The 26,540-nt window shown below is 47.3% G+C and overlaps 1 long non-coding RNA gene across 1 annotated transcript in view; it reads right to left on the reverse strand.

The window, feature by feature from the left end:
• Positions 1 to 219: 219 nt before the first annotated feature.
• Positions 220 to 26,540, reverse strand: part of LOC142577749 (uncharacterized) — a 145,819-nt gene continuing 119,498 nt past the window's right edge. Inside the window, exon 3 of the long non-coding RNA XR_012827056.1 lies at positions 220 to 358. This is a non-coding gene — a long non-coding RNA (uncharacterized LOC142577749). The remainder of the gene's footprint in view (positions 359 to 26,540) is intronic.

Raw genomic sequence — 26,540 nt, forward strand, 5'->3', positions numbered from 1 at the left:
TTTAATTGTTTTGAATAATTTGTAATGCGGGATAAGTCTTCGTATGCGTGAAGTTCACGAGCTTCGATAAAACTGACATGTAGGTCTACTGCCTACTGCTTTCTCAATTACAGTTATCTTCCAGTTAATGAGTCGAAAAAAAGAAAGGCGGCACGCGAACTACAACACCATTCCAATCCCAATGGTGAATCCTTGCACCGAATCACAGCTTACCTTTGACAACGCTGTCTCATTGGCCGGGTTTGACTGAGAGAACGGAAAGGTCACGAGAGTAATCCACTTGGAATAGCTCAGCCCTGCCTCACGTCAGCCGCGCAACTCGCCAGCTGAGCATCGGGAGCGGCAAATTATCCGGGCCCTGTGGCGGAGAGAGAGAAATTGAGAGAGAGACAAAAGATGTACGCCACCAATAGGTGCGCCATAGAGAGAAAGGACATGCCACCCGCTCTGATCTCCACATGAAGAACACATCGAGTGCGTACGTTAATAAACTCAATATACAAATAAATTTTGCAAGCATACGTATTATTGACAGCTTCATACGGTCTGCGTTTCCTGATTGAAGATTTTTGCTTTAGTGTGTACTATAACGTAAGCAACTGCTTATAGTACTGTCTAGAAATAAAGGTTGTGGCATGTGTATTGGTAGCATTGTTCTCGGTAGACTTCCAAACGGTCCTTTGCAGCAAGTAAAAACTTATAGGGATCAGCCAGAGGCTCTTCATAGGAAATCCTTTCGCAGTAAACGTTTATAGGTTTTATAAATTATGTTTACAGGAACACTGCAAGCAAATGGTAAGTCAAGCTAAAGTGATAGATTAGGGTTCCATAATTTCTCAGGCGTCAGTATTATCGCGAACAGAGCCTTAGTAATGGGGAAATTGAGGTAAATGCAGGACACAATTGGAGACCCCCGGGACATTCAAGTACTTGCCCAATGTCGAAGGAACTCCTAATTTCAATTCAGTGACTAGTACTCAAGAGCTAGTGATAAATACATCATTATATTGCATTAAAAGACGAAATAAAATGCCATTTGTCCAGGTTTAATTCATTTTTTTTTATTTTTAAATAAACTCATTGCCCTTACCCTTGACAAAGACGCGGGTGATCGAAAGCTCGACTCTGTGCCGCACGCGCTCTCGCGTTTCAATAGTTTCGTTATCGCATAGTGCTGCACTAGTCTTCTGCTGGCTTGCGATCACTGGACATTTCAATGAAAGCAAATGACATCGGTCACGTCATTTCTATGCCTCCTGTCTCTCTAGGACACCAGGTCAATCAGTGCCGCTGCTAAAAAACATTATATACATTTCCAATGGCTGTGTGAATAGTAAATTTATGTCGAATTGAATACGAATCTGACAGTGCCGGAAGTGAATAGAATCAAATCAAACGTCGCATACTTTTCAAATTATTCACAGCCGTTTTCACAGTTCATGCAAACCGTTGTTCATATCTTCGTACCTATAACGTTACCAAGTTTCTGTCAATACCTGGTAAGTTAAGCTTTGTTTATTAGAGGCACAGATGGCGCGTACAAATAAGCAGTTTGTTCATGGGCACATGGACTTTTCAGAGAGTGCAAACGGTCGCTGCATAGCCGGCATTGTCCGACTGCCTGAGCGACGTAACCTGCCCCACTACGGAATTTTTCTGTTCTACGCCTATACTATGCCGGCGGGGTTCTAATTTACCATAGTTTTACTCGATCTTAACGTTTGATTGTGCCCACTTGACGTTTTGAAATACTGGTAAAGCTATTCGAAAAATATTGTACTAACGAACAGTGAATGTTCCATTCGAAGACCGAATCGAATAAGAAACTACTTTGATTTGTTACTCAAAAGTTTCGAAAATCAGCGCACGCCCCTGATATCTTCATAACCAGCTGTCGGCAAGAATGAAAATCGTAGTTTCAAGTGGAAGTTGCTTTCGCGGACGCGTACACTGCCCTGAAATAGAAGCAAGAACTGCGTGGGCCCACAATTTCTGCGCACGAAAGTGCATCATTTCATATTTATTGACTCCGGCGTCTAAGGGTGATCGGTCTTGCGTCGTTCCTTGGGCCTGCGGTGCTCCGCAATCCCTAAGCACTGCAGCGCATGGAAATTATATGAGCCGCTAACACGCCCCACAAGGAGTCGCTAAGAATGCGACCTCCTCTGACATTCCTTGTCCCTGACGAATCGATCTACTCTGACCGATTAGTGTAACCCAGATTTCATCACAACAATATATTGAAACGATGGTTGGAAGCAATTATTTGGTGAAATGGGTAACAGTAAAAGCAACGACCCACTATAAGGGCAACAAGTCACTCGGCGCTCCTGCTACACAAGTTGAGCACAATATTCATGAGTGCGATCTTGCTTTTGCTTTACAGCTCCATCTGCTTTAGATCGTTGATGCTGCTATAGTACACAAGCGCCGATTTCTGCGCTGCTCGGACATATTGATCCCTCCGTAGCCTCGGCTATCTTTAATACAACGTGTGATTATCCTGGTGTGTCGGGTAGAGCGCTATGGTGAAAACTAAAAGCCGGAAACATTTCAAATGAAAGCCCTGACAACTCACACGTCCCAGGCGATGGCGACAGTCTTCCCTCGGCCGCGCATTTTATGCAGCTTTAAAATGGGTAATAGCGGGCAATAACGTTTCGCTCTCCTAAATGCCGTGGCGTGACAAATTATCCACGTCTCTGCACATGGCGTTAAGGGCTCCACGAAGGCAGGACTTAACGAGAAATCACGCGACGGCCTTGATGTAACTAAACACGACTGCATAGAGGAAGCGCTCGGTTTCTGTGTGGCTTACGGTGTCGCCATGCCATTAGTAAAGCAAATTCTTTATTTCTTGTTTTTTTTCTTTTACCTGACTACACTGACAGCGCCCTTGAATTCAGAAGCCCTACCATGATAAATGTTTTCCCTGCGCCACTGGAGAAACAGCGAAAAGTTTCTTTTGGAGCTATTTTGAGAAAGCGATTCTCAAGACCTCCTTTTCTTTTACCTGCCCGCCTGTATAGCATCACCAGTTCCCGCCGCCATACATTACATCCGTTTCCGGCAGAGCGCGCACACTTGCTCGCCTGAGCGTGAAGATACGGCAACATCGTGCTCCTTCCAGTGTGACTTTGCTGAAGCGCAGACTGGGGGTTTACGCTACTTCCGCAGCGAATGTTTCTGCTGCGCTGCGCTGCGCTACGCAGAGCATTAGCCACGATACGGTCGTTTTTGTGTTGTGCTAAAGGCGCGGTGACAGCAGTACCCTACTCTCTCAGATGAGCGGCGCGTTTGTGGAGCGCCCTCCCTGAAGATGCATTTAATGTCTGCTGTTAACTACAACGATAACCATATTAAGGGTACACTGCGTAGATATAAACATACTACGTGTATACATATAGGAAATACGTATGCTTTTGTATGTAGCGTAATTACATCTGTTCTCCGTGGCACGTAGATGATGTGGCTTTTGTGATCACCAGCCTTAGTGAAAGTACATGTCAACAAAGACTTCGGGGCGAAGTTTCAGTGGATTCCACGCCACATTGGTATTGCTGGCAACGAAGAGAGCTGATGCTCTTGAATACGCGGCGCTCTTTCATATCCCCCAAAGAATAATTAAATTAGAATATGGCATTCATAATCAATTCGGGTCGCTTTCGGTTCAACCATATATGCCCAGCGTAACCAAGAGACTTCGTCAAGAGGAAGCATCCCTTTCATATCGATTAAGGACAGGATCTGCTCGTACATCATGTCTATTTAAGACAGGTCGTATCGATTCTCCGAACCGTACTGCATCCGACGATACACGCAACAGTAAACACTGTTTGTGGTCGTTCACAAAATACCAAGATGAAAGGGACGCTGTTTCGGAAACCTTCAAAAGAAGGGCCTTCCGCATGCATGCCAGCAACACCTTGTGTTCCCAGAAGGATCAGTTATAGATAGCCCACAAAAAAGTTTCACGTCCTCCTCTTGCATTTTTAAGAGAGACTGGTTTGGTGGACAAGTGGTGAAATACCGAAGTAATATCGTAATGGACGCTCTGGTGGAGCTATTACCAGCCTTGATCACCAGGATAACCCAGCCTGTTGCGACAGCTCACCGCCTCCACCACTATGCTACCAGCATCCGCGGAAATCATTAGACTCTAGGCAGGGCGCTGAGATAAGACAGTTTATATTTGTAAACCGTTGTTGGGCCATTGTGAACGTCGTGTTCACAGATTTTATTAGCCTGTATCAATAAACTGACTGCTGGAACTGGCGGACACTACATGATTGGACCTTACATGTCTGATTGTGCTGTTTCATCATCATCTATCTCATTCTGATGCGCCTTTACTTGTCCTGCATTTTTCTGCACTACTCTGGTCTGTTCCGCCGTCACCTAGGAAGGCATACTGTAGCGTGACGTAACAAACCTGGCCCCATTTCTTCCTGGCCAATCTCTCCGCCCCAGCTGCGGTTAAGCCATTTTCCTAATTTTTCTGTTGCCCGCTTCCCATCCGCGGGGCGCTTATCGCTAGCGATGTACAGCCTTTCGCCTCATACGCCACTGGAGTAATTCTAAGTGTTTCGGATGGGGAGAGTTATTGTTTGCTTTTTTTAACGTAACTTGATAGGTTGGCGCTTTTACTAGCGCCGGCTACTCCTCTTAGCTGGGCAAGGAGAACTAACAGTACGAAAACAGTGAGGCGGTCAAATATCACGAATACTTGCGAAGTTCCGCGAAGGGTAAAGTAAGCCACAGAAAAGACTAAAGCAACACTCAGAGACACACAGCTCCGTAAACATAAGAGAGTTCGAAAACATGCACATCTGCGGCCTTTAATATTTCCTGTCATGTGTAGCATTGGGCGCAATCATCCCCAGTTATTGAATTAACTTCGAATTGCTTTTGTGAAAGTGACCATTGATATATTCACTAACATTGATTTATTCGCCAACGAGCATTTGGTGTCTTATTATTAGCTGCAATCATGCGCGAAAAGCTAATTTTTTTTCTTTTAATATAGTGAACTTTGAACCATGGAGGTCTTGGTACCGCCTATACTAGCGCTAGATACTGCCACAAGAAATGCAAGGCTGATGCTTTTTCTTCCAGTTACTGCCTCTTCCAGTTAAAATAATTGGTTTAACTCTTATCCCTAAGGCACTACATGCGCGTCTTTCGATAAGACAGTTATGATCTCTTTTTTTTTTTCGTCTGTTTGCTGTTCTTCCTTTCACTGGCTTGTCGTCGCCGACTTCACGGTTTCGGCTTAATCCGGCTTCATTATTGTCAAGAACATTGTCTCTTTATTGAGAGTTGGGACCTACCGCAACTTAGAAGTTATGGAGTCCCAGGCGAGAAAAAAGAAAGAGGTGGGGGATGAGGATGAACAAGCTTTAAACATATATAGTTGGGAAAAATAATCAGAGCAACCGACGTGACTCAAGGAGAATTCTTGACCGAGCGTGTAAAAGCTTTGGTATTAAGAGATCAGTGGTGAGGAAAAGATTTTTTTAGGCAGATAATTATCTCCTTGCTAAGGTTGCCTTCCTTTGCCTTGTAGAACCTTCATAACGAGGCCTCACAAGTCTCTCAAGATAATGTTCCAGATTTATGACCACTATTTCTGCACCGCGCCTGTAGAAAAAATAAAGATTTTGCGTATCAGCTTGTTTAGTGATCTATTGGCGAGGGAAATATATATTAATGCCAAAGTTAACTACATCCTGACTGGCTGTTTTCAGCCAAAGTGACAAGATAACGTTACGACACAATTATTACATTATTGACAGTCAAGTACACTTTCTGAAGTATCCCATCTTCGAAATGCGCAATAAGACCGTATGCTCAAACGTTGCGGAGTTCGTGCGTATAAAAAAAAGTTACCTGTTATCTGATGCCTTTATCAAGCCCTAGCAGTTTTCATGGGACACATTCACAATTTCTGGCATAAACCTGTTCATACAAAGGACGAATTAAAAACAATCAATAAAGAAAATTTCATCTTTTTCCTGCAGCTGCGTACGCTGCTCCTCCATAAAAACCGTTATGACCCCGTGCTCCACTATCACCTTTTGAATAAAGAGCACACATTAATTCAAGCCATTTCGTGGTATTGATAGAAAGCACACATTAATTCAAGCCATTTCCAGGTGCTTGTGTAATTTTCGTATTCCTGCCGTTTCGCAACAGTGAAGTAGGTCCCGTTTTGTGGTTTTGAGGTTTATTCGACTCAATACACACTGTAAAACGATACATGTTGTGTATGTTATACATGAAGAGATCCCAAAGTAAACTCTATTTCTGTTATACTCATTTTTTGCGACCTAACGACCTATGTCACCTTGGCGACACTTTCTTCAAATTTTTGCGGCGTTCGGCCAAGGAGACAGTGCTCGTGCTCTGCGGTCACCTTGTAGATACATTTCGCGTTCCTGTGATATTCTCTCTCTCTCTCTCTCTCTCTACACACACACACACACATATGTATATATATATATATATATATATATATATATATATGTGTGTGTGTGTGTGTGTGTGTGTGTGTGTGTGTGTGTGTGTGTGTGTGTGTGTGTGTGTGTGTGTGTGTGTGTGTGTGTGTGTGTGTTGACACGTGTACTTATCTTTATCGGGCGACCACGTTTCGCCGCCTAACAAATGTTATCGCGCAGCGCGGGACGCGCCTGCATGTATCCAAAGTTTCTGGAAGGTTATCGATGCTTCTATCCGCTGTCTGTTGTCGCCGAACCTTATCTTATCTGATTTCATCACCTGACGCGAATGGTGTAGAACTTTGTGGAAGGCACGCGGGTCCCAACGATTAGTCTGGAATCTGGAAGTCTGGATTAGTCTGGATTAGTGTGGAAGCCGCCGGGCTTGACCCGTTGAGCAGATTTTCGACGATCGCCGACCGTGTTCGCCGCTATCGTTGTGCTATAAGTGTAGCCTGTTTTTGTGGGCACAGGTTCGCCCAATAAAAGTTAGTTTTGTCTTTCACAGTACTGCTACTGTGTTATTCAACGTCACCACCACGTGTCAATATATTTTTTTTGCTATCAATCACTATTTATACTAAACATAGCCTTGTTTTACCTGACTTTGCCGTTATGTACCATGTAGGTGAATAGCCGCAGTCATAGTTTCACAAACGCTTTGTAATTTTAACTGCGATATGCGATAGCTGTTTTCATTAATCCTCTGAAGGTAACATCTACCTGTGGACGTATGCTCCCACCTGGTGCATTGGTGGAATCTGCCTACGTAGCGTGGCAGGTCATACTCCTGTATTATTTTGGCAGCGCAACTCTTAGGCGCCCGTTTCTGCGTTGAGCGTAAGCGTCGGCGTCGGCGTAGTCGAGCGAATGAGCACAGCAATGAAAGAAAGCGCGAACGCGCAGTGCAGCGGAAAATAAAAGACGGCGATAGCGAAGAGAGCAAGAGAAGGAAAGCGGAGGAGAGGGGTATGGCGAAAGCGTGAGAAGTAAAGCGTAGTGCCGCGCAAGACGGGCTCTGCGGCGACGACTGCTACGAGATGGCGCCAGAGTAGCGTGCCATCGTCTGTTCACCAACGACATGCGGCGAGCGCCTCCGCCGATACCATATATGGAAACATATCGTTGCATGAGCCGAGGTCTGTCTGCGGCGGCTTCTGTGAATCGCGCCCACGCGTCACCAAGCTCTGCCTCTAGCGATCTCCCGATTAGCGAGGCAGTCGCGCCACACTTCGCTCCGTTTGCAACGTGCCTCACGAGACAGATTGTCCGGTCTAGCCAATATATCGCGAAATGAAAGCACCCATAGAGCTGCGCTCAAATCTCGCATTAGAAAGTATCGTAATCGTAGGTGAATTTTTTTACACTTTATATTATCTTCAATGTGACATCGATGAGTAATACATAAGGTGTGAACAAACAAATTACTTGAAGGGATTGCTTACAGGTCCCTCGAATTTCGTGGGGAAGATAGCGCGCACACTGCCAGAAGGCAGACTGTTCTAGACATTTGCTGTTTCGACAAATAAACAAAAAAATCATTAAAATGGGCTAAGGTGCAGGCTGGCGGAGCATATACCGGGCATTTCTACAGAGACTTACAATGCAATAATTAAAATTTAATATATTTAAAATAGCTGTTTACCACATGACACGGAGGTGACGCATAATTTTGAACAAAGGTACGAACACATTTACTGTCTTGATCGGTGGTCATTATTTCACTCGCAACTGTAATCACATTCTTTGATAATGTCAAATCGATGCACGCACGACGCTGGGTGATCGGTTGGGCTGGATCGGTGTGGCATCGCAAGAGATATGTCTGCAACACGGAACGCGCAAACAGCTCCCTTTTCGGTACCGACACATCCCCATTGAAATCACCGACAACGACAACAGGGGCAGTATTATCGCAGCTAATTCATCTAAAGTGAGTAGCCATGAACCTTACGAGACTATGAGTCAGTGCATTGTTTGCTTGAGTACGGGGGTATGAGTCATTGATTATAAACGTTTTCGACATGCTGTTCTGTATGGTGTATGTGCGATAAGAGAGAATTTAAGCACAGTTCGCTTCACTTTGCTGAGTGCTTGTAGCTTCTGCTTTACGGGGCTATGCGCCATTGCATTTTTTGCTTGATTACGGCAGCATGAATGCTTACGGGGTACGAGCCATTGATAATGATAGCTTATGTTCCACGGAGAACAAAAACGCACGGAACGCTTGCCACATGCAGCTTCGCTGTAAAATAGCCGTTCAAAAAAAAAAAAGAAAGAACGACGATTCCTTCGGATATATACCGTCAGTAATGGCGACCTAGGCGTGACGGGTGATACGTGGTAATTATAGTCACTACATAACAAAAGTCCCAGTTTCACCTGAAAGGCCAAACATCGATTGCAATAGCAAATAAGTGGACAGCTATACGAAGTCAGGATAACAGCTTTATCGGCCGTATAAACTTGCAAACATAGGCAAACTAACTAAATTACACTCTTCGTGGTTGCTTAGTGGCTATGATGTTTGGCTACTAAGCCCGAGATCGCGGGATCAAATCCCCGCCACGACGGCCACATTTTGATAGGGCCGAAACGCAAAAACACCCATGTGCTTATATTTGAGTTGCACGTTGATAAACCCCAGGTGGTCGAAATTTCCGGAGTCCCCAACTTTGGCATGCCTCATAATCAGATCGTGGTTTCGGCGCTTAAAACCCCATAATTTATTTTAGCTAAATTAACAAGTATGGTGTCACGCGCGCAAAGGAAACATGAACACACCCAATGGTCCTCTACGCGGACGCCTCGCTCCGAAAACACAGTGACCGTGCAGCGGTGGTGGTTACATCAAAAGACAAGCTGATCGTCAGCGCGTCCCTGAAGACAACAGACCCCGCAGTTGCCGAACAAGCGGCCGTGGCCCTCGCATTGGCTCAACCGAGCGGGGACACCGCAGTCACTGACTCAAAGACAGCCTACAGAAGCTTCCGCAGGGGGGTAATCTCGTGCGTGCACCACCGATTTATTTCTGGCCCAGTAAATGTTCCTTCATCATCACCATGACTCGATGACCGCTGAAACTCACTGTCAAAACGCTGGCGTGAGGAAATGCGGCAGCAGCAGCGAGCGAAGTAACATTCGCGTTGCCTATCGCCTCAAGGAAATATGAGCGCCGAGAACACGCAGAAAGCACAAAACTACAACCCGTCGACGCACCTAGACTCTGCCCCCAACGCAGATCGCTCTCAAGATAGGGCCGGGCGACAGCGCGAAGCCGCCACATGCGCAAATGCAGCCGAAGTACAACGCCGCTCCAAAAGATCCCAAATAAATTTTCCTTTAGGGGCTTTAGCCGCTTCCCCTTTCTGACCTACCCCCCGGTGCCTCACGCACGACGGAAGAGGGCGCCTCTCCTGCTCGCTTTCCTCCCTTTCCCGTGGGCGAGATTAAGCCGCGATCGCCGGTTCCCCTCGCAAACCTTAACTCGCACATACAGCGTAGGGCGCGGGGCGACGGTGTCAACGCCCTTGCATTTTACACGGAACCTCGCGGCGACGCCGACGACAGAAATGCGCGTGGAGTGTCAATTTAATTGATATCGCAGTAAAAATCTATTAAATAACTTTGAGCCTTTCAGTTTCACCGGGCTAATCGAAATTGGGAAATTGAAGCGAAGTCTCCCCGTACAAGCCGAATCAACTTTTGAATCTGGAAAAACGCGATTACCGCGGAACTGAGGCCCGACAAATCTCGGCCATCAGCGCGCGCGAAACCGAAACTGGGAAGCTGCAGCGAGCGCATAGACGGCGAGCGCCCCTCCTGGAGACGTTTCGCTTACGCTGGTTCAGCTTCGGACGGCCAGCGCGCTGCGACAGCGAGGAGCCCAGTCCGGCCCGCTCTTCCGTGTGCGAAATGTGCGCGCCTTTCGCCTCTCGTAGCATTCACTACGCTTTGTCACTGAAGTCAACATGAAAGATCGTCTTCCGGGCTCACCTTAGTCGTGACACGGATTGTCACATTGCTGCTGTGTTCCCTTCTCTGCTATATCTCAGCTGACCATTCGAAGTTGTTCGGAGACGTACTGGCAGGCGAGTTAACTCGATGTGATTTAATTAAGCTGCAGAACACGTACCGAACCGGAAAATTCAATAAAATACGGGACACATTTATTTAAGGTAACCTTACATAACGTCCCTGCACTGTGGACACATTTTGTCAAGCTGTTCTGTAGAATCCATGTTCTAAGGTGACAGGTTCATCAAATTATTAAATTATTCTAATTAAACTGAGAACGCTAACAAGACATATGCCGTCAGCATCCCACCAACAGTGAAGTCTTGGGTGTAATAATGACGCTAGCTTGAGTTTAAATGGAATCATTGTTGCTATAAAGTATAGTTCACAACCACGTTCTGCGAGATTATTTGTATTATAAAAATAGCATGATAAAAACGTGTAATTTGTGCCCCAAGGTACCCGCAACGGACCAAAAAAGAAAGAAACATCATCACTATCCAGACCAGCACAACCATTTCTTCGTAGCAGAAGAAAAAAAAATTAAATGTGGCCCCCATTCGTTTCGATGTGATCACTCGCTTATCCGGCAATAACAGCCACTCTTTTATCTTCTTTGTGTTATCATTTCTCGCCCACAATATATCACATGCGGAAGCAATATCGTTCTACTATGTCAAGCAAGACCCTTCATTTAGTATACCTCGTAATATAATGGCCGCAGGTTCATGGGCACGGGTCGTGCGGGTTTTACTTTTGTATTTCTTTCCCGCACGTTGTTCTCGTTCGGCGAGCAACGTTTCTGCTTGATGCATGACCGTTTTTGTTGTGAGTCTGCATACCCACGAAAGCGCTGTGCGTGACCAAGGAGATCACAGCTCGGCTCGGTTGTTGTTTCTGCTTTCTTTTGATGTTGTTGTTGTTGTTTCCTGAAATGCGGAGGCTTGTTCTCGCGTCAACTTCGAATAAATGAAGAAAAAAAGCTGCCGAGACGAAAAACTAAATGCCAGAATCCGCGACTGACACAGTTTTTTTTTATCATCGTTCTGAACTTGATTAGCAGCAGTTATGAATGCGAGAATGCAACAAATGTTTCTGCCAGACGGTAGCCACGCCGAAAAGCAGAGGTAGAACTAAAGCTTCAGATCTGGTCACGGCAATCCAATTTGCGCACGCAGAGAGCAAGTGGGTTCATGAACCGAGTCGAACATTGTGGTTGTGGTTACTTTTAAGACGTACCAGAATGTCACTTGTTTGATTTTCAACATAGATTTTGATCAAGTCCAACATTGCAAAATCAAATGCTTTCACAGAAAATTGGAGGCTCCCGAAACACCCCATGGTTGACAAAACATCTTTGTGCGCTGCAGACGTATGCTGGTGGATTAGATTCCAAGCAGGTTTTATTTCACTCATGTCAGTAAAATATACAACGCACCACGTATTTACAAAAGCGCTTTACGGAACAAGACCGCCTATATATGTTTATGTAATGTGCATTACTCGTTTGATACATCATGCCAATTGTCGAGTTAAACATAAATGTGTACTATTGCACATTTATCATCCTTTCTTTCATCAACCAACGTGAACACAGAAGAACGTCTGTGAAGACGTCGGTATTTACTGTAGCCTATGTAGTAAACTCCTCGTATTCGGACTATGCGCTAAATTCCGTAAGTAGGCTTTATCACATCGCCTTCCTTAGCCAAAATGGACGATTTGGCTAAGATGTGCGGGAACCCGCACTCTTAATGCAGCTAAACCTGCAGCTAAACCTAAGACTGGATGGTGCGGAGAAGGGACGGTGACAGTATAATGATGAAACCGGCTCGCATATTGACACTTTAATGATAATTTAACCCGAGTTTGGTGAAACCAAGTGTGCGGAGAAGCGCACTTGCAGGTCTCGCACTTCGTCTAATACGCTGGGTTGCGTGCGATTTGCCCTGGCATTTTGTTAAAGTGTTTTTCCGTCAGCATACATTGCGACCCTTTACCTATTCCTGGCTGCAAAGACGTCACGGGCGCAGTCTGGCAAGACATCGCCTTTCAATGAACGTGAAGCTGTAGATGTCTGAATGAGTAGTTTCGCTTTTGTCTCTATCCCAGGAGGCACTTCTTTTGCTTCTACCAAGTGCCGTTTGGTAAGTTCTTCAAGCTGCGTGCGGTGTTTGTTTTTCTATTGTTCTCTGCGCTAAGGCTCAATGACCACTCTCGCGATGCCCACAGCGTACGGTGTGGTCTGCGCGTTCAGAGGCAAACAAGATTACATTCTGGCTCACCGCCGAGGCCGAGCGCGTTCTCATTACCCTGTCAAGTCTCGTGACATCAAATACGAAGAGGCCTGTGCGGAAGGCTCTTCGCTGTTCGCTGTCTCGCTCCCTTCTGTGAATTCGTGCCGTGTAGCCTGATAGCGCTCGTATTTGAGGCTCAGCGAATCCGTCACTATATAACACCTCACTTATAAGGACCATGATCGTTTGAAGACAAAAAAGAAAGAAAGAAAGATAAAGGTGCGTCGCGTACTCCATGCATTGAGGCTCGCCTCTGCTTAGTGAACTCATTTATCAAAGCAGCCCTGACTGAGTAACCCTGACGGCCTCTAAATGGCGTGATGCGGTATCCGGGGCTGCAGAATTGCGCAAGAGGGCAAGCTTGAAAGCGTTCACTGAGGGCTATGTTTTGCTGTTCTTGTTCTTGTCATCGTTGTTGCCGTTGCCGTCCTTTGTTTTTCTTGTTTTGTTTCTGATTACGGCCTAATCAATTCGGTGACTTCGGACAGTGAAAACTGCCTCCGCTTGGTCAGGTTAAAGGTTCTATACGAAACTCTCTTTGACAGCATAGTTTGTCACTACATGGTCAGTCACATAAAGAAAGAAAAGAGAACTCACAGGAGATATGTGAAAATTTAACATCTCCATTCTTCCTAACATTTAGAATAATGCGCATCGCTGATGAGACGCGAGGACACATGCTAACCATTTACAAATCTAAGTCTTCTGCTTGATGAAATAAACCAGCATGCACATCAATATGTCGCGCCTGAGCATAATTCCAATATGTCTTCCTACTTCACTTTCGCTGTTTGGAAGGTCGGTCAGATACGCGACTCCTTTATGTTAGGGCCACTGATGGCTTAAGTGAAATTTGGCAAAACGGGCCGGTATGTGGGTACATTTGCTGTCGCATTTAGACAAGGCATTCCCCAATCTTATTTATTTATATTTTACTGCGACCAGAAACCATGTGCTACGTAATAGCCCGATCTTGTTATTTCGTTTGTTCATCACGGTTTTCCTCAAGCACAGTATGGCGTAACGTAATAAATTATATGTCTCTGGACCTGAAGACAAACCAAGAAATATTGCTTTCAATGCAAGCTTTTTAACAAATGCGCCACGGCCAAGCAAACAACCTCCACACCGCAAGCACATGCTGAATTCGCGTCCGAAGTTTCTTGAGAACTTGGTTTAAACACGTTTGTGGACTAGTTGGTTAGAATATACACTTATAAGGGCGACTGAACGAGGACGTAGAAAGACACAGACACACAGAGACAGCGCTTCTCTGAACAAGAGCTGTCTCTGTGTATCTGTTTCTACGTCCTCGTTCAGTCGCGCTTATACACTTCATCATGGTTTCTTGAGAAACTGGCCGTAAGTTGAAGACGAGTGTCATAGGGGCGGCTGCGATGCCGAAATTGATGAGCGGACGCTATAAACACTATAAACGACCCTCCGTGGTTCATTAATGGCTTTGGTGTTGGGTTTCTAAGCACGAGGTAGTGGGAACGAATCCCAGCCAAGGTAGCCGCATTCCTGTGGGCGCGAAATGCGAAAACAGCCGTGTGCTTAGATTTAGGTGCACGTTAAAGAACACCAGGTGGTCCAAATTATCCCTGAGTCCCCCACAAAGGCGTGCCTCAAAATCAGATCGTAGTTCTCACCAGTTAAACCCCATAATTTATTATTTAACACTGCAAACGGTGTTGAATCCTCTTCATAAGAATCTTATTTTGGTTACCCCACATATGTGATGATCACAGTCGCAGCCGGAACGGAGTTGGTAGGCAGATTGCAAACGGTAAGGCACACACACGCGCACATACACGAACAATACTATCGCGAGGACATGTCATGACGACTTCTGTGATGCTAAAATTTGGTGCCGCCGGTTTCACCGAAGTTTTTCCCAACGCTTTACCACCCGTCGCTGTAACTTAGTAGCTGAGGAAATAAGTTATTGAGCCCGAGTTCACGGGTACGATTTCTGGCAGCAGTGCTCGCATTTCTGTATTTCGGAATGCAGGAACTCTGGCATGCGCGGATTAAGGTGATCGTGAGGAATAACAAAAAAAGAAAGAAAAAATACGCAGTTCCGCCCAATAGGCGACGCCTCCAGTGTAATAGCAAATTAGTAGATAGCTGTGCGAAGTAAGGATAGTAGCTTTATCGGCCGCATAAACCTGTAAACATTCGCTTAGTAACTAAATTAACAATGATAGAATATGCAAGCGCGCCTCAACGACGACGTAGAAAGAAACAGACACACAGAAACAGCGCTGCCTTTGTGTGTCTGCTTCTTTCTACGTCCTTGTTCAGTCGCGCTTACACATTCTTTCATGGGTTCAAACCAACTAGCCAGCCAACGTGTTTTAACGAAATTAACCAGCACGACAGTGGTCACACGCGCACAAGTAAACATGCACACATCTCGCTCGATGAGCGCGGAAACTCGCTGTCAAAATTCTGGATTGAGAAATCGCGGCAGCAGCAGGCGAACTGACCTTCATGCATCTCTCGCTTCGACGCGAACGAAACGACGAAATCACAGCGCATACGGAGCTACCGGCACTACGCGCACTCTGCAAACATCGCAGATCGCTTTGAGAATGAGGCCTGCGTCACAGATGGCCACGACCTTTAGCCACGTCGCAGATAGTTTTCAAGACACACGAGCGACGGCAACGCGTCCCGGCGGGGTCCGCGATTCGCGTGGCTAACGCCGTAGTGGACGCCGCGGTTGTCTCCACTCTACACGGAGCGGCGGGCGTGGAGGACAACGAGGCACCGTAACACCCATAGAGTTTATGGTAGCAGCCACCAGAGAAGAACGCCCCTCCTTCCTCGCCTGAACCCCCTGCCTCGCGCGCGCCAGGAGAGGGCACGCATCCAGGCCGCGTTCCTCGCTCACGCGCGCGAGATTGAACCACGTTCGCCGGCTCACCCTCACAAGCTTTCACTCATACGGAACGTAGCAGGCGAGGGCGCGCTAGCTGAGGCCGACCTCTCTGCCTTATTTCAAATAAATTATCTCTCTCTCACGGCGACGCCGACGGCAGAAATGCGCTTGGAGTGTCCATATTATGGTAATCGCAATAAAAAAGGCCTTGAGCAACCAAAGACCGAATTCACGAATGTTTGCTTTTGCAAGGGCCCTTTGCCATTGACCGTGCACGTTTACTAGTGCGTCCAACATGAGGACTGGTTGAAATTCGTTCAAAGCAATAAATCAATCAATTAATAAAATCAATGTTTTGATATTGTAGGAGTGAATAACTAAGAAGTGCTGGCGTAGTAAAAGCAGCTCTTATTTGTATATCATCTGGATTCCATCAGCAGCTTGGCATCATAAAGATTAAGTGACGCATGACGTCTTCCTCCCGTAAAGATTGCGCCACTATAGGCGTTAACTGCCCATGGGGCAATCTGTTTAGAAACCGAGCACTGCCACTTTCCCTTTCCTTTTGTCATTCTTTGTCATTTTAGCACATGATTAGAGAACGTTGAATACCACCCACGACGAAAATAACCAAGCGGCGGCGGCAGCTGCAGCACGACAGCGTTTCCCTATATCCTTATTATTTTCTCATTCTGTTTTTTGCCGATGGTGAGCTTCCCAAAAGCGCTGACCGGCACTCCGACGCCTTCCAGTGGCCGCACACCAATGCTGTTCTGCGGAGCTGAGACAGCGCCTACTGACCTTGCATCGAGCAGTCCCCTCATCCGGAATAGGCCAGGAAACGGGCCGATCGGGGACAGCGAGGGGGTCGGGAGGGGGGGGGGGGAGTCAGCACGGCAACGGAACTACCGCCTGGACTGTGGTGGTTGCACAGAGCGACGATGTGAAGGGTGAAGCTGAGAAGAGCTACAGAGTACATTAATGCTGGCCTGAGGTTTCCCGTTTTTCTTTTCCTTCTTTTTTCATCGACGCTCTTCTAACATGACAGTGGGCAGCCAGCGGCAATCCCGAAGTCTCTGCCTCGCACTCCTCTATACATCACGCTCGCTGTACTCAGTGCTGCTTGCTGTCTTTCGGAACAGCCTCCATCTCCTATTTCGGGAATGCTTCGGTCTTTTTGTCTCTCTCTTTCTCTTCATTATCGTTTTGTGTGGGCCTTTAGTAGTGTTAACCGTCTTTTTTTTTACTGTTCGCTGCGCAAATTAAGTTGGAGCTTTCGCAGGACACCGTCCTCATGACATCCAAACTGGACAGAAGTTTACAGCAACATGCAGCTTTCAAGTGACTCACGGTGGTCGAAGAAGGAATATCGCTGCTGTCAAAGTTTCGAAAAGGGCCTAGGGAGAACTCGATTAAGGGAGGAGTAGGGGATCAGGATCAATCGGAGTGGCTGCCTTCACGAAAGCTCTTGGCTAAACGTTGGTTCCAGTGACATTCTTCGCCTTTACGACAGGTATTTGAGAACTTCAGTAAATAATTCCGAGATTCAGTATGAACGACTAAAGTGTCTCAGAGAAAACGACATCGCTAAAAAAGTAATCAGCAGTCTTTGCACGCAATCGACACATACATGGTATACGTAGTTAATTCACTCGCACATCAACGGTAACAGAGCCGACTTATCTCTTACACAAACCTTGCTTGCACTACATTAACATGTACAGGTCGAACCACCTGACAGGTTCGTGAACGGTATTCCGATTCCCCACTTGTTGCGTTTAACGTACGTGGTTATTGCGAATCACACAGCTGTGTGATGAACTCTAGGATTGCTCCTTTCCTTTTATTATTTTCTTCTTGTTTTGCCAGCAGCTAGCAGTTCTTTTTTTCTAATGCGATTAGTATTCTTGGGCTAGTTCACGCAGCTCTTGCTCTGGGACCATCTGGCTATCTGACCGTTTTCCCCGACCTCTTCAATAGAAAGGAAGACCTTTGAAGCAGAGTTTCAGAGAGCAGCGCACGTGCGAGATAAATGAAGCTTTGCACACACATAAGCTTCTGCACGAATGCGTAAGTCAGCCCTCCATCACTACAACACAGGACGAATATAACTTTTTGAATCAGGTTTAATCACCCGTCACGTAAGGGTTGCTGTTCTACAAGATGTTGGTTTTACGTATTGTTTTCCCTGCTCTCGCGCATCTGCGTTGTATATGTTGTCTATGACTTTGCATTAAAGCTTCACTTGAGAGACAGCGCTTGCGACCGCCTCTTCTTTTTCGTCTTTGTCGTGTTCTTGAGCTGACAGATCATGAGAAACATTTACAGATTATACCACGCTGGGCGGAATCACACTCACGTCAGACGGATCGCGCAAGTACACCGGCCCGGTGAATGAGCGAACTCCGTCACAAATGCACTAAGTATATGTGCCACTCTTCAATGCATCTTTCACGTCAACGCTTTAACGAGCTGCGCCACGAATGCACTGGGTACGTGCCGCTCTTCAATGAATCTCTTTCACCCCAACATGAAATTACTGGGTATGTGTCATTGAGTATGAGTCAAGCGAGGGAACAATTCCCAGCATTCGCACGCATCCGCGCGCCACGAATCTCGCAGGCAACGCGCGGACTTTTATACAGCGCCGCTACATGGCACAACGTGTCCAGAAGGAAGCGCGAGAGAGGAGCAAGGCTGCAGTACACGCCTCATACATAACGTGTTTATCAGCCTTCGCACGCACCGGTGCGCCACGCATCTCGGAGGCCGCGCGTGAGCTTCGCAGCGGTGACGCTAGATGGCGCAGGGTGTCAACAGGAAAGTGCGAGATAGGAGTCCCGCTGCACGCTTAATACACGATACGTTTCAGAAACGGCAATACATTGTGTGCTACATTGCTTCAATGCTAATCACATTCCTATCGACAGTCACCGCAACATGAGTTCTGCTGAGTTGCTTATATAAGCCAGCGTTGCTTTGACATGGTAACTTTTCACAAAACGATTAAAATACTACAGGCATACCAGAAGAAAATAACGTGGCATTGGCTCTAATGTACACAAAAAATAACTCAGTGTATGTTCTGGCAGTTCACTATGTATAAAAATTCCTCGACAGATGCAAATCATGTCCTCACGAGTGCCGCATTTCAAGTAAAACTCCCGATAACGGCCACAAGAACAGCCACTTATACACAAGAAACAGGTCCGGGCAACACCAAGCACGGTTCCAAGCGAGCTAATGAGAGCACGGCAGTCGGACAGATACCTTTATACATGATTTCAGGATAGTAGGCTCTTCAGTGACCAAACTTACCATACTGTCACAGTTAATAAACAACAACAATAACAAAGGCGTTCGGTCATGTCCTTATCAGCAATGAATGCAGGCTATATGCGGAAGCGAATATCGCCCGGTGTCACGAAGACAAGCCCGATTGCTAGGAACGCGTTGAATGAAACTCTCAAATGTATAACAAAATGTCGAGTATGCTCTCGGAGACGTCCCCTCGGCTGTCGCCAGTACATTAGTTCGCAACCACGTTACCGAGTGCAGTACCTTTTTTAACGCCAATAAACCGGCTGAGTGCAAATATAATCGCTATTTGTTTTGATATTACACTCCAGCTATCATCAAATGAGCGGATCGGCATGTTTACATGTTCGGAGAGCAAACTTTGCGATAGTCTAATCCTTCGTCAAACTTCCGCTGATACCCGTGGACGCTGTCCTGTTATTAACGGTACTGCATACGGCCGTGGTCTTGTACTCGTTGCAATATCTACTTGAACGCGCTAATTTCGCCTGACTGGACCACTTTCACATGCCATGCATCCTTGCACTCTGCACAAAGTTCTAACCGTCTTATGAACATTTGCTTAGGCGAGCACATGTACCCGAGAAGAAATAGAAATTCCATATTCGCCGAGATGACATCGAGAATTACGTTGCTGAACTGTGAGTTCTCGAGCAGAATGCGATGTTTGATAGAGTTGGCTCGTGACTGAAATGTGGTTCTGGCGTAAAGACAACTACGAGCAAAAGAAGGGACAGAAAGGACTGTGCTCGGCATTCTTTCCGTTCCTTCCTTCCTCTTATATAGTTGTCGCTGTGCGAGAACTGCATTTTAATATTGAGTTGTCGGCAAAGCCCTCGAACAATTCACGCGCACTATAGCAGCAATAATTCCAATTTTAATGAAATGTATCGGTATATACGTGCTCGTGTTGCCGAAGGCGTCTGGCGATAATAAATGTGCTCCGCCATAAATGTATCCATAACAACTTTTTTTTTAAATAAAATCGAGTGAGAATTTAAGAAAAGGGCCACAAATCTATCGATGATAGTCCGATATGTGACTTGGACGGTTTGCTTTGAACTGTTTATACAGCAATAGCTGTTATGGCTCATTTTTCCTTGTCGCTTTGGTGTCCGCCGGTGCCGACGCGGTGTTCGCCGCTAGAATGTCAGAGTGTTTTGATAGAATTAAAGAAAAAGTCACAGTGCCCCTCCACCAATGATGTAGCGAAGAGTATTGCACCGGGAAAAGAATGTGACTGGCCCCTTTAAGAGCTCGCTAGAATGGTCGACTGATGCCGCCTTCTGCAGCTTACTGGCGCCGAAGTAAAACAATATAAACAATGCAGTGGCAGAACTGAAAGTCAGGATACGAAGTAGGAGGATGCATATAGTTTCATATAATTATTCAATGAAACTCTGGGAGGAAGAAACAGTGGTGTCCCTCAGCTTCTCCACCCCCAGGGAGCGCCACCTACACAAACGAAGACGACTTGGACTAGAAGCATCACTATAGCTAAAGTTTTCTTCTTGAAAGCAGATTAATCGTGCGCACATCTGAGAATGTTAACTTCAACCGATATCCCACGACACAGTGCAAGAGGGCATTATGTGCTGTACGAATGTTTGTGCTTAGTGCAACATATAGCTTCAAAGTATGGAAAGTGTATATGCGTTGGAAGTTTAGTGTTTATTTTTATATCATGTTTACAATATTTTTTTTTACTTTCTACCGAGTGTCCATGCGTTCAAACTTCATTTGTTGCTTTTCATTTTCAAGCTCGCGCTGAACTGTGACATCGCGTCATCCGCCATCTGATTCTTTTTTTTCTTTTTCATTGTTAATCAGTACTTCAATACTTACTTTCATCACTCATAACGCCTTAGTCCAGATATAAGTGAACTGGAGTAGCCGAAGGTTCAAACGTTTTCAACTTGTCTCATAGCTAAGCCTGTCTATTATTTGAATCCGGAGGCGATCTCACCGCTGCCAACCAGATGTTTGGATCGCGACACTGGAGCGATCGGATGGGAACTCGGCGCTGACGCCCGTGGTTGTACCTGGGTCGCAAGCCCCAAGGGTAGCGTTGGCCTGGCGGCCTGGGGTACAACTGCAAGTATCCGAAGGTCCCGGCAAAGCATGAGTCGACAGGTAACAACGAAACAACTTGTTTATTTTAACATCGCAAAGAGTTGGCGGTCAGGTTTGACCGAAGTAGAGAGACGGGAGAGCACTTCACTCAACGGAAGAAATCGGAGCCCTCCTCTGGCGTCCGGGGGCAGCTGTTTTTATACTCTCGCAGTTGAGGGCAAGAAGGAACCCCTCAAAAGACGAGCACGTGAACGTACAATGGGCTAATGGTGACGCACACTGTCGTAGCGATGCCGTAGCACCATGTCGTGGCGCTGCGCACGATCTCGTAGCACCTGGTCGTGGCGCTGCGCAGCACACTGTCGTGGCGCTGCGCAGCACACTGTCGTGGCGCTGCCGGTCGGACACAATGACTGTAACGAGAAGATGGTCCCTGCTTTGGCATCGCCTGTTTCGGGCACAATGACTGGAACGAGATCCCTGCTTTGGCATCGCCTGTTTCGGGCCCAATAACTGGAATGAGATCCCTGCTTTGGCATCGCCTGTTTCGGGCACAATGACTGGAACGAAATCCCTAGGCGGTCGCATCGCCGCAGACGCGCCTGGAAACACCTGGCGATGAGTGTTGCGGTGACGACGATCGGGCCAAAATGTCCGCCGCCCCGCCGCCGTCGCGCCGGCAAAACCACGTGTCGCAGGCGAAACGCAACAGACCGCCCCGCCGGGGAAAGGAGATCCCGATGGACAGGGGACTGCATCCGCTGTCCGGAGGGATGTCGCTCGATGATGCTCATAACCGAAGTCGGGCGTCCCTTGACGTTTCTTGAGCGCAGCGCACAGAGAAGGCCTCGTTCTCTCGTTCAGGTTCGCACGGGACACTGCAAAGTGACTTCGGGAGAGTTCACATTTTTGTTCTCGTTCCCGGCAAGCGTTAGAACTACGCTGAAAACTCAACCGCTCAGTCAGTAAGCACGGCACAACCCTCACTAAGCCCTGCCAGGCTCTTTCCCCTTTTTATACCACTGCCTAGTTCCTTACAGTAGTCTAGCATCACTCAGAACGCGTCCACAAATTGAAAAATTGCACTAGAAAGCATATCATCACTTTGAAACACTAAACAAAAGCAATATGTTAAAAAAAATCCTGCCTCAGGAAGAAAAACATCAGTAACAAACAATTTTGAGGCTGATTCCTACGTTAGGGGCTTCGACTTAAGCCATCGGCGTTACCGTTGAGACTCCCCTTTTTGTAACGCACCTCAAAGGAATATTGTTGTAAAGCGAGGCTCCAGCGCAGGAGGCGGCCATTTTTGGGAGAGATGGTCTGCAGCCATTGGAGAGGGCAGTGATCTGTCTCAATGATAAACCTCGAGCCGGCTAGATAGCATGACAATTTCTGAACGGCCCACACGAGACATGCACACTCTTTCTCGGTGGCGCTATACGCCTGCTCACGACTGGTCAGCTTACGACTAGCATACAGGACGGGGTGTTCTACTTCTCCATTTTCCCGTTGGCACAGTACAACGCCCATGCCTCGCTCACTAGCATCGCACTGAACAATGAACCCTTTTGTATAGTCTGGCGATCGTAGCACAGGCTGGCTTGTTAGGGCACTCTTTAGGGCGCTAAAAGCTCTTTCCTTTGTCTCGTCCCAGACGACTGTTTGAGGCTCTGTCTTTCTTAGAGCATCCGTCAGGGGAGCCGCGATATCAGAGTACCTAGGGATGTACCTCTGATAGTAGCCGGCGACACCTAAGAACGACCGAATATCGGTCTTTGTGCGCGGTTGCGGAAAGTCTCGGACAGCGGCCACTTTTATTTCAGAGGGGCGGCGACGACCCTGACCAATCACGTGACCGAGGTAGACAACCTCGGCCTGTGCTAACTGGCACTTAGGAGCCTTTACTGTCAAGCCTGCTTCGCGCAGGCGGGTTAGCACTGCCCGCAAGTGTGTCATATGCTCAGACCAGGATGCGGAGAATATCGCTACGTCGTCTAGATACGGTAAAGCGAATTCTTGCTGTCCCCGCAACACTTTATCCATGAGACTTGAAAAACAGTATGGCGCGTTCTTCAAACCAAAACTCAACACTTTAGGACGGAATGTTCCCATTGGTGAAATGAACGCCGCATACCTACTAGCCTCTTCTGTAAGTGGAACCTGCCAATAACCCCTGACAAGATCTAGGGTGGAAATAAACTGAGCGCTACTAACTTTCTCAAGGCGCTCCTCGATGTTAGGGATCGGATAAATTTGATCCTTAGTGATGGAATTAAGCCTGCGGTAGTCGACGCAAGGACGAGGTTCCTTGCCCGGTACCTCAACTAAAATCAAAGGGGAGGTATAATCACTCTCACCTGCCTCAATAACACCGAGCTGTAGCATTTTCTTTACCTCAGTCTCCATAATATCGCTCTGGCGGGGTGACACCCGATACGCCTTGGATCGTACTGGCTCTGTGGAGGTAAGTTCTATATCATGAGTAAGTACAGAAGTCCTACCAGGCCTCTCAGAGAACAGACCTTGAAACTCTTGTAATAGCTGGTGTAGTTCGGTTTTCTGCTCAGGCGACAGCGGTGCTTTACTGATAAGGTCACTAATGACTTGACCGGTGTCTTCCCTGTTCGTCACTGAGCCTAGTCCCGGAAGCTCGACCGGAAGCTCTTCAGGAACGTTTACCATCATGCACACCACGGCTTCCCTTTGTCTATAAGGTTTGAGCAGATTACAGTGGTAAACTTGCTGTGCTTTCCGCTTTCCTGGCAGACTTACCACGTAGTTAACGTCCGACAGTTTCTGAACAATTCGCGCTGGGCCCTCCCACTGCACGTCTAGTTTGTTGTTTAGCGATGTGCGCAATATCATGACCTCATCGCCAACCTCAAAACGACGGGCCCTGGCTGTCCAATCATAATAAACCTTGGCCCTCTGCTGGGCCTTTGTCATTGCTTCACCTGACAACTCCTGTGCCCTTCTTAAGCGTTCGAGGAGCTTAAGCACGTACTCCACCACGACTGGGTCGTCGCCCCTACCTTCCCATGATTCTCGAAGCATGCGAAGCGGAGATCGAAGCGAGCGACCGTACACCAGTTCAGCTGGCGAAAACCCCGTAGCCGCATGCGGCGCGGTCCTTAAAGCAAACATCACCCCAGGCAGACACAGCTCCCAGTCAGTTTGATGTTCAAAACACAAGGCTCTCAACACGCGCTTCATGACGGAGTGGAGCTTCTCAACGGAATTCGACTGTGGGTGGTACACTGAGCTGTGTAGCAGCTTTACCCCACACCTTTCGAGAAAAGTTGTCGTCAAAGCGCTAGTAAACACTGTGCCCTGATCTGATTGAATTTCTGCAGGAAAACCAACTCGCGCAAATATGGACAGTAGTGCATTAACTATCTCAACTGAGCTGAGTTCTTTAAGCGGCACTGCTTCAGGGAACTTTGTCGCTGGGCAGATCACAGTCAAAATGTGTCTGTACCCCGTGGCTGTTACCGGCAGAGGTCCCACTGTATCAATAACGAGCCGTCTAAAAGGCTCCGTAATGATAGGTACCAATTTCAACGGCGCCCTCGATTTGTCCCCTGGTTTGCCCACCCGCTGACAAGTGTCACATGTCCTCACGAAATGGTCTGCGTCCCGAAAACACCCTGGCCAATAGTACTCTTGCAAGAGACGGTCCTTAGTTTTCTTAACTCCTAGGTGTCCGGACCACGAACCCCCATGTGACAAGCGCAACAGATCCTGACGATAGCATTGAGGCACGACCAGCTGATCGAACTCCACTCCTCGGCGGTCTAGATACTTCCGGTACAGGACTCCACCTCTTTCCACAAAACGCGCAGTTTTCCTGGCGATACCTTCTTTGACATTGCAGCGCACGTTTTCCAGGCTGCCATCCTTTTTTTGCTCGGCTATCAAAGCCGTCCGGCTGACTTTTAGCAACCTATCAAGTCCGTCTGACGTAGGCGCGATGAGCAAATCAGTAGATAGCTCTTCTAACTTTCCCGCGTCGGGATTTTCCTCTCCAGTATCTGGCGCCTTCAACGCTACAGACTCAATTTTATTCTGTTCGGGCGTGCTCTGAATATCAGCTTGCTGCGCCTCTGACCCTTTTTCGTTGTTTGATAACGTCGGCCCCGCAACTACCGCCTTTGCAGCGAGCTCCCGAACCTTCGATCTGGTTAAGGCCTGAACACTAGCTTCACCAAACAAAAGCCCCTTCTCGCGCAGGAGGTGATCGGACCTGTTTGAAAATAGGTACGGGTACTGGGGTGGCAGCATAGATGACACTGCCGCCTCCGTCTCAAGCGCTCCGAAAGGTCCTTCAATAAGCACTTTTGCTACCGGTAGACACACGCTATGAGCTTCCACGGCTTGCTTGATCCATGCGCACTCGCCCGTGAACATATGGGGTTCTACGTAAGATGGGTGAACTACATCCATCGTAGCTGCGGAATCGCGAAGCACTCGGCACTCTTTCCCGTTCACGAGGAGGTCTCGCATGTAAGGCTCGAGAAGCTTCATGTTCTCGTCAGTGCTGCCTATTGAAAAAAACACAACTTTTGGTGTTGTTTCCGGACACTGCGCCGAAAAGTGACCCGGCTTCTGGCACGTATAACAAACGCCCGCTCGCCTCATCTCGAACCGCTTTCTGCGTTCGGCTTCGGCTGCCGTCTCTTTACGTTTGGTCGGATTGCTTTCACTCGCATCCTCACTACGCGTGTCCCCCTTAAATCTCATGGGCGTGAACCTTGGCCTCTCAGACTTGGAGCCAAATTCACCCTTTTGACCGTCCTTAGCTCCGCGAGCTCGACGCGTCACAAACTCCTCGGCTAGCTCAGCGGCTCTAGCCACCGTACTCACGTCTGGCCTATCCAAGACCCAGTATCGCACGTTCTCCGGTAACCGACTATAAAACTGTTCTAGCCCGAAACACTGCAGAACTTTATCGTGGTCACCAAACGCTTTCTCTTCTTTGAGCCACTCCTGCATGTTCGACATAAGCCTATACGCAAACTCTGTATATGACTCACTTTTGCCTTTCTCATTTTCCCGAAACTTCCGACGGAACGCTTCCGCAGACAGCCGGTACTTTTTTAGCAGACTCGATTTTACTTTGTCGAAATCCTCTGCTTCCTCTCTATCCAAGCGAGCGACTACGTCGGCCGCCTCGCCGGGTAACAAAGTGAGCAAGCGCTGTGGCCACGTTTCCCGAGAGAACCCCTGCTTCTCGCACGTTCGCTCAAAGTTAACCAGGAACAAACCAATGTCCTCTCCAAGCTTAAACGGCCGCATCAGGTCCGTCATTTTGAACAATACGCGTTCTCCTGCACCGTGTGCCTGACTTCCATTACGAGCGCGTTCCATCTCTACCTCGAGACGCTTCATTTCCAAAGCGTGTTCGCGCTCTTCTTTTTTCTCTTGTTGCTCTCGCTTTTTCTGTTCTTT

This window comes from Dermacentor variabilis, chromosome 4 (genome assembly GCF_050947875.1).
Source record: "Dermacentor variabilis isolate Ectoservices chromosome 4, ASM5094787v1, whole genome shotgun sequence".
In the NCBI taxonomy this organism is placed as follows: domain Eukaryota; kingdom Metazoa; phylum Arthropoda; class Arachnida; order Ixodida; family Ixodidae; genus Dermacentor; species Dermacentor variabilis.